General features: G+C 37.3%; 1 pseudogene; it reads left to right on the top strand.

Moving 5' to 3' along the window:
• The first annotated feature begins 6,998 nt into the window (after positions 1-6,998).
• On the top strand, positions 6,999-8,156 carry LOC144311956 (annexin A11 pseudogene; annotated as a pseudogene).
• The last annotated feature ends 575 nt before the right edge of the window (positions 8,157-8,731 follow it).

The following is an 8,731-nucleotide window of genomic DNA, read 5'->3' as shown; positions in this document are numbered from 1 at the left end:
TTAATATCTTTAAAAATCAATGCATTAAGAAAAACATTTCTATTGTTTTTTATTGTTATATAACATTGAGATAATCTATTTAGAATAGAACAAAGTTACTAACAAAGACTCATATCATAGATAATTTCTTATATTGAAATACAAACTGCTTCCATTGTTACTGATCTGCTATTTTTCGCTTTACAAAAATATATGTGTATAAATAAATGAAACATTTAACTTTTGCAAATTTAGGAAATAATTTGAATGAATCATAATAAAGAGCCCTCTGTTTTATCTTCTGTGACAACAGATGATTCATATTTGGGGGTTAATGAATGTAGGGTGTGTGACTATTTTTACAAAATGTTCTGCAAAGATACATTTTAAGCCTTGGAAGTTTAAGAGTCTTTCTATTGTATAATTAAACATCTCCAAGTGGTAGGAAAATCACTAAAGAAAGCAACTGAGTCTTTTAATCAGAAACAAGGACTCCCCCCACTCCCTTCATCTGCCTTGCCAAATTCCACAATGTAAAATGATGAGACCATAAAAATGGAAAATTTGGGTCATGTCTTCACAAAATGAGACATGTCATGGCATTGAGGCAAACAGCAATATCAAATTCAATCTATGCCAATCAAAGTTGCCTTTTCAAATTATTCTAAGCAGTATGATCCTAGTCCTTTTAAATGTGACTAGAATACCTCCTGTAGTCATGAAAACCCCAAAGAACAAATTGATATTTTTCACTCGGTCTCATTAAAACATCCCATATGTAAGTGTTTTAGTTTGTTTTGTTTTTGTTTGTTACTTACCTGTTTACACTTTTTACACCATTTTCTGTTATCGAACTTATTTTCTCTTAATTTCAAGTAACTTTATTGTATTTCTCAATTACAAGATTCCTCTAAAAAATACAAGAGGTAAAATTTCCTTCAGGACCAAAAAAAATATTGGAGGAGGACTACTGGTTCATCCAGGAAACATTGTACAAATTGAGTTTACAATGTCAGGAATGTCTGAAACTTTATCTGCTAGCTTGCACATGTGGTCCCGATGCAAATTTCTTTGAGCAGATGTTGAGAAAGCAGTGAAATTCTAGTCAATAGGATCATTCACAAGTTCAGTCTGGTCTTTGTAAATATAATCCAGCATAAATGATGCGTAGAGTCCTTAGCTGTGTTCCTTATGTGCTGTAGTCATACTGAAGGGCCTCTGGGACGAGACATCTGGAAGTACATGCCATTGTGTTTGACTAATCATTCTCCTGGATTTCACCTTAAAATTGCCATGTATTTCAAGAAATTCAGAAGAGCAAACACACACACACACAGAGCTGGAATAAGGAATAATTTATATTGTAATAATGTATCTATTATGTATTATACTATAGCACATTATATATAATAAGCAATCTTAAGTATACATATATATTTTAATGTATGGTGATATACTTTTGTTTGGTGAGATCATTGCATATATATCATATATATATGATACCACCTGTCTGCCTTATATAATTTCCTGTTCAGAGTTCATAAATAAAGTAAAATATTAATTGATATGAGCCATGTTAGCAAATGTTTAGAATATTGAAAAACTATTTATCAAACCTCATTAATTTACAGAATGACCAGAATTTTTGTTGCCATTTTTAAGTGCTTGATTTTTTTTTTTTTTGCTTTTTTCCTTTAAATTTTATAAAGCTTCATCTGTCAATCAGAAATATCAACTAATGTCTCCTTACATAGATATACCTTGATAGGGGGACCTGCCTGAGTGGCTTAGTCGGTTAAGCATCTGCCTTTGGCTTGTGTCATGATCCTGGGGTCCTGAGATGGAGTCCTGTGTTGGACTCCCTGCTCACTGGGGAGTCTGCTTTTCCTTCTCCCTGTTTCTGGGTGCCCATGCATGCTCTCTCTTTCAAATAAATAAATAAAATCTTAAAAAAAAAAAAAACGTGGATATACCTTGATAGACATTACCAGTGTTTACTAGTATCATATTCACTTTCAACTTGGAATGACATATGGATGTCTAGTTCCCAGCATTGTTTAAGTAGCAAGACTGTTAGGAATATGTTTATGTCCCTCCAAAATTCAGATGTTGAAACCCTAATGTTTAATGTGATGTTATTAGGTAGGGGGCCTTTGGGAAGTAATTAGGTCATTAGGGTGGAGCCCTTATGAGAAAGATTCCAGGGAACTCTCTCTATACATCTTTTGAGAGATAGAGACCAAGGAAAGTGATCACTGAGGCCAAAAAAGTGTTTGCTACAATAAAATATTTACTAATTTTGTTGTCTGATAAATTCTCAAGAATCATATAGCCCTACTAAAACTAAAACATTAAAGATAAATATTGGAAAACAGAAATTTAGGTGAAAAAATGCTGGTTACTATTTGGCTGCATCTGACAAAATATTATAAGAAAGAGATGAGCTTGGGGGAGAAAAAGTCCAGTTTGCAAGCAGAAACAAAAGGAAATAAAGACAAGTTACACATTTAGAGGCTTACAAGATTAGAATGGCTGACTACTTTTAGTCCACAGAACACAAGAGTTTTAAGTGAGGTTTGAATGAAAAATACCTCAGTCTAGTATATGCCTGAATTGCAAGGATTATTAGTTCAAGCGCTGGTGCCAAGCAAAATTGCTTGATGAATAAAAATACTCATGGCAAAGTTTAGGTCAAGGGTATTATATTAGTTTCCTAAGGCGGTAATGACAAAGTACCACAAAGCGGCTTAAAACAAAAATTTATTCTCCTACAGTTCTAGAGGCTAAAGTCCAAAATCAACAAAAACCCAACAAGATTGGTTCCTCTGGAAGCTCTGAGGGATAATATGTTCCATACCTCTCTCCCCGCTCCCAGTTTGATGGCAATCCTTATCAAGTAGACATCTAACTCCAATTTTTGTCTCTTTTTTTCACATGCCATTATCCCTGTGTATGTCTGTATATCTTTGTCTCTCCTTGTAAGACAACCAGTGATTGGATTGAGTCAATTTTTAACCTTGACTTACATCTTAATTATATCTGCAATGATCCTACTTCCAAATGAAATCACACACTGATCATTACGAATTGAACATTTTTTTGAGGAACAAGATTCAATACACAAAAAGGTACTATCTTTGCATTGAAGGCCAACAATCAGCAAGTAGTTGCAATGAAGTTAAGAAAAAGAAATATGGGGCAGCCCGGGGGGCTCAGCAGTTTAGCACCCCCTTTGGCCTAGGGTGTGATCCTGGAGACCTGGGATCGAGTCCAATGTCAGGCTCCCTGCATGGAACCTGCTTTCTCCCTCTGCCTGTGTCTGTGCCTCTCATGAATATATAAATAAAGTCTCTAAAAAAAAAAAAAAGAAAGAAAGAAAAAGAAATATGGGTTAAAAAAGATGAGTAAATTAAGCTCACAATGATATCTAATAGAGAATTTTGAATGTGGTTGTTGTGTGTAGAACGATAGGAAGCAAACAGATTAGAACCCAGCTAGGCTTTGTTTGTTCATTTTGCTTTTGAGATCAATGTTGGGATGGATTGATTAGAAATATGTTTTACTCATCAATTATTGGCCGGAGCAATTATAAGCCATATAATCTTAGGTAGTGTACTTACTCTCCTGTACTTCAGTGTTTGTGTCTTTAAGGTGGAAATAATCATGACACATAACTCATATGGAATTTGAGGGCACTAAAAGCATTTAAATATGTGAAGGAAATCCTAAGAATAGTGTCTGATAAACAGTAAGAATTCAATAAATTTTGGCTATCCTTTTTGGAGTATATTTATGACAAATTCAATCTGTAACTGTATCTACACCTTTAAAAGTGAAGATGAATATATGTTCTATAACAAACATCCCTGACATATCAGAGGCTTAGGATATTGAAGTTGATTTCTCACAAAAAGTCTGTTTTGCATCTAATCATTGGGAGGCCATAGTTATGTTAGGCATTGGAAATATGACATCCTTGGAAGCTGCAGTCTCTTAGTCATCTTGGAATCTTTACATCTAATGGTTTTCATGGAAAAACATGTGTATGGATTAGTGACCTCTTTGTAACAAACTACACTAACTATTGGTGGGTTAAAGCAACAATTATTTTGCCCAGGATTTGATTGTTTGGCAATTTGACCTGGGATTACAGGGTGCTATTCTTCTAGTCCCTGCTCATCTCAGCTGATGGTCTTCAAGCATCTACAGTCTCTTGGGTGGGTTGACAAGGAGATAACTGATTTAGTTGACCTCAGCTGCAATTCCTCTCCCCTGCTCCATGCTTCTATTATGCTGACCTGAGTGTATTTCCATTGCAAAACCAGATTTTACCAAATTTCTATTATCAAAGAAGCATTCAGTGAATGAGGAAGTAAGCTCCATCTATTGACTGGAAAAAACTGGAAAACCACATGGTAAACACTTTCCAAAGACCCTAATTGGGAGCAAAAATAGACATTACTTGAAACAGAAGATAAGTGGAGAAAATTCTGATTCCTGCAATAGCTAGTAGAATTTGCTGAATGAAAACCTTTTAGAAATTAGAATGGTAATTGTTTCCAGTCCTATATATAAAGCTCTAATATTCATACTACCTTCTTATTCTGAAATATCCTATGTGTTTTGTATTACTGCTTTAATAAATTATCACAAAAATATTGGTTTAAAAATAAGATAAATGTGCTATAATTCTCAAGTTTAGAACTTTTAAGATCAAGGTATTGGCAAAGTTATATTCCTTCTAGATCCTCTAGGGAAGAATCATTTGCTTTGCTTTATTCAGTTTCTAGAAATTGCCTACGATTCTTGGCTCATGTCTCCATATCACTCTGACCTCTGCTTCTTCCCTTTTTTTCACTGTTACCCTTCTGACTTCCCCCTGGGATTATTCTGGGCCTACTTCAATAATTCAGATCAATCTTTTCATTGCAAAGTCTTGGTTTAATCAGGTCTTTAATGTCCCTTTAGCCATGTAAAGCAATATATTCACAGGTTTCAAAGATTAAGTTGTGGGTATTTGGTGGAGGTGTTGGGTAGCTATTGGTGGAGGATTGGGTCTTTAGATGGATAGGCTGTGGCATGGATGGTCCTAAATATCAAAATATATTCTAATTATGCTTTTAGGTACTTCTAGTATCTTTGTGCTATGCCATTTTTACCTATGTACAGAAATTTGAAGAAGTCCTATATGGGTATTTTTTAAAATGGTAAAGTCAATCACTTGCCTTTGCCTTAGACTTTTCCAGTTATTTTTATGGAAATGTTAATTTTAATTTTTTCCAGTTTATTGAGATGTAATTGATATATAACATTGTGTCGGTTTGGGGTATACAGTAGGGTTGATTTGATATATATTGCAAAATGATTACCACCATAACTTTAGCTAACACCTGCATAACATGGCATAATTATCATTTCTTTCTGTGGTGAGAACATTTAAGATCTACTTTCTTAGCAATTTTCAAGTATATAATACAGTGCTATTAACTACAATCACTATGTTGTGCATTAGATCCCCAGAGAAATTGTCAATTTTAAACATGCTAATATTAAAAATAAAAATAATGTGTGATACAAATTTAAAAGCATAATTTGAAGATAGGAATAAGAATATTGAATATATTATAACACATTCCCTTAATTCCATTAAAAAATCCCATAGGAGGAAAAAAAAATGTTTGTTAATTATGGTGTTCTCGGAAAATACTATTATCTTTTAGAGAAAATTCATAGGAATGCATGCTTTAAATATGCCTCCACTGTTCCAATCTAGATTATAGAAAATAAGTTTACGTGATCAATAACTTCTAAGGTTAAAAAGAATTTTTATGACTTTTGATAATTTTTCCATCATATAAATTCTCTAATGCATTTAGAAGTAAAAGAAAATCTTAATAGTCTCTGTCAAATCACTGTATGTTTCCTATTACCTGATTATAAAATACTATTGGATTTTTAAAGTTTTGTTTCTTTAGTTTTGTCAAATTAAGAATCATCAATACTACCATGTGATTAATCTAAGACTAAACTGAGCTAAATTGTCTGTGATGTGTTAATAAAAGTCACGTTGAAACATGAATTGGGCAGACTAAGGGTTTATTCATCTTGTGGGAAGAAAATAAAAGTTCTCCTTTCCTTATTTTTCTTCACTCTAAACCGTGTTTTAACATCAGGTAACGCTGGAAGCTGTAGAGGAAAACAACACGTTGGTGCACTTTATAAATACAGGGTTTTTTTGTAATGCCAACTTGACATATGTGCAGTAGAAGTTATATGTAATAATACAGTGAGACATTTCAACTAATGAACAGTTTCATCTTATTCATAGCTGCTCTTTATCTAGCACTGAGGCCCTTAACTCTACCCTACTTGGGCCAATTGTTTGTTAATGTATGTAACACATGTGACATCATCCATAGCCCATAAGCCCATTGCCTTCATTATAATCTTTTCTCAAAAACAAACATATGGAAAACCTAGCATACATACTACATTAATATAAAAGGCACCACCAACACAAGCTCTCAGGATTCCACCTATCATTCCACTGCACATCTCACTTTCCAGAAAAATCAAATGTAAACTTTGCTAAGAAGAGTGAGACTAAAAATGGGATTAGTCACGGAAGTATACATCCTCCTTTAGCAGAGATCTTTTACCCACTAAACATTTGGAAAGCAAAGGACCTAATCAAATTTAAGTAATGATTTGCAAGTAAATATTCTGTTTCTCATGGGACTAAGGGGAAAAATGTCAAATGCCTCATCCCCATCTGAGCACCCCAGCTGGACCCAGCTCTAGGCAGACCCAGGGTGGTGTGCCTGGGACATCTGCAGAGAAAGCCCCCCCTGCCTGAGTCCCAGCCCACCTCTCACCACCCTGTGCACCCATAGCCAGAGGCTAGATCTAATGTGAATTATGCAGGGTAGGATCTGCTGGCAGGTGGTTACCCCTCAACTGCTCCAGGTGGTGGTGCCTGAGGAGATGATACTCCCCCATCCCCCAACACACACATAGACATGTCCCCTATTGAGCTGGATAATGTGGCCAACTACACAGGGCAGTTTAACGGGGACCACCAACATGTCTGGAACATTCAGAGGAGCCAATGTGCCAAGCTTGTATCCTGAGATCCTCTGGCTTCCCTGGGGGTTTTGGGCAGCCTGCTGTCCAGCAGTCTATTCCTCCACATGGAATGTACCTGCTGCTTGGGGGAAACCTATATGCGGGGTCCTCAGTGTCAGGACAGCATATGTTATTCTTTGGGCAGCAGCCCCCATGGTCGTACCCTGGGTAGCTGCCAATGCCACCTCCTGAGCAGCAGCAACAGCTGGTACCAAGCTATACTGGACACCTGGGATCCAAGATAGTCGCCCCAATTATGTCTCCAGCACAGTCTGAAAATCAAGGCACCATAACATATGTTCCTGCCTTTGGACCCCTGAGAAATGGCCAGGTCCTCTGGAAGACTAGGAAAGGCTTCAGAGCTGAGGAGCAGGCCTTCATAAGTTACCCGGAGAGATGCTACACCTGGTGCCAGCAGATCCTCCAGTCCTTCAAGATGGCTCCAGGATTTGATCAAAGATCTGAATTCTGAATTGTCAAGAAATTTTGAGATGACATCTTTGGCTCTAATGAAGACCTCATCCTCTCTGTTTGTGAGAGGAGAGATGCCATCAAGAAAGCCTGGACTGAGGAAGCCTGCCTATTTGAAATCCTCACCTCCCACAGCAATGAACACATCCAGGAATTGAACAGAGCCCAAAACAGAATTCTAAAAGACCCTGGAGGAAGCTTATTCAAGATGACAAGTCAGGGTACCTCCAGAGGCTTCTCATCACTCTGTCTCAGGAGAACTGGGATAAAAGCACACAAGTGGACTTCCACTTGTCCAGAGACATGTGGAGGAGCTATATATAGCTGGGGAGAACTGCCTGGGAACATGTGAGTCCAGATTCAACACAGATCTGTGCTTTCAGAGCCAGGACTACCTGGTGGCAGTTTTCAACGAGAATCAGAGAAGGCAGGAGGAGATAGTGAGAGGAACATCTGCCAGGAGATATCTGGGGACCAGGAGCAGGCAATGCTGGTGGGGGTGAAATGTTTCAGGAATACCCCAGCCTTTTTTTGCTGAAAGGCTCAACAAGGCCATGAGAGGAGCAGGAACAAAGGATTGACCAGGAGATTCCTAGAAGATTCTGCTGAAGATCTGTGTCGGCCATGACTAAGCAGTGACTGGTGGCTCACATCTGTTCACCTGCTGGCAACAACCGGACCAGGAAAAGGCCAAAATAATGTCCATCCACTTCTAACAAACCCACAATATAGACCCCAAGGTGCCCCAGTGCAGACTATCCATGGACCATGGCTCTCTCTTCATTCTGCCCCTCCTGATCCTCCACGTCACTGGTGCTGAGGGATGAACTCTCTCAGATGCCTTTTCCACCCCCACACCTCGCAGCCTCTTGCTGCTAAAGTAAGTTGTTTTATTTACTGACTCATGTAGTCATTCCCCTTTGCTTGTGGCTGAGACACACAGCTTTATTTTAGTCGGGTAATTTTATATTTTATGTGGAGGCAATCATTCCCCTTTGCTTGTGGCTGAAATATTTGGCTTTATTTTAGTCAGGTAATTTTATATTTTATTGGAGACATGTATTCGTATATATGTCATCGCTAGACAGATGTGTTCAAGTCTCTTTGCTGCATACACATTTTGGGTGAGAGAGGACTTGTAAAAGGGAAGACCTTG

The sequence above is a fragment of the Canis aureus genome, chromosome 4 (genome assembly GCF_053574225.1).
Source record: "Canis aureus isolate CA01 chromosome 4, VMU_Caureus_v.1.0, whole genome shotgun sequence".
Taxonomy (NCBI): Eukaryota; Metazoa; Chordata; class Mammalia; order Carnivora; family Canidae; genus Canis; species Canis aureus.
The sequence above is the reverse complement of the archived record's forward strand: the minus strand, read 5'-3'. Positions and strand labels throughout refer to the sequence as shown.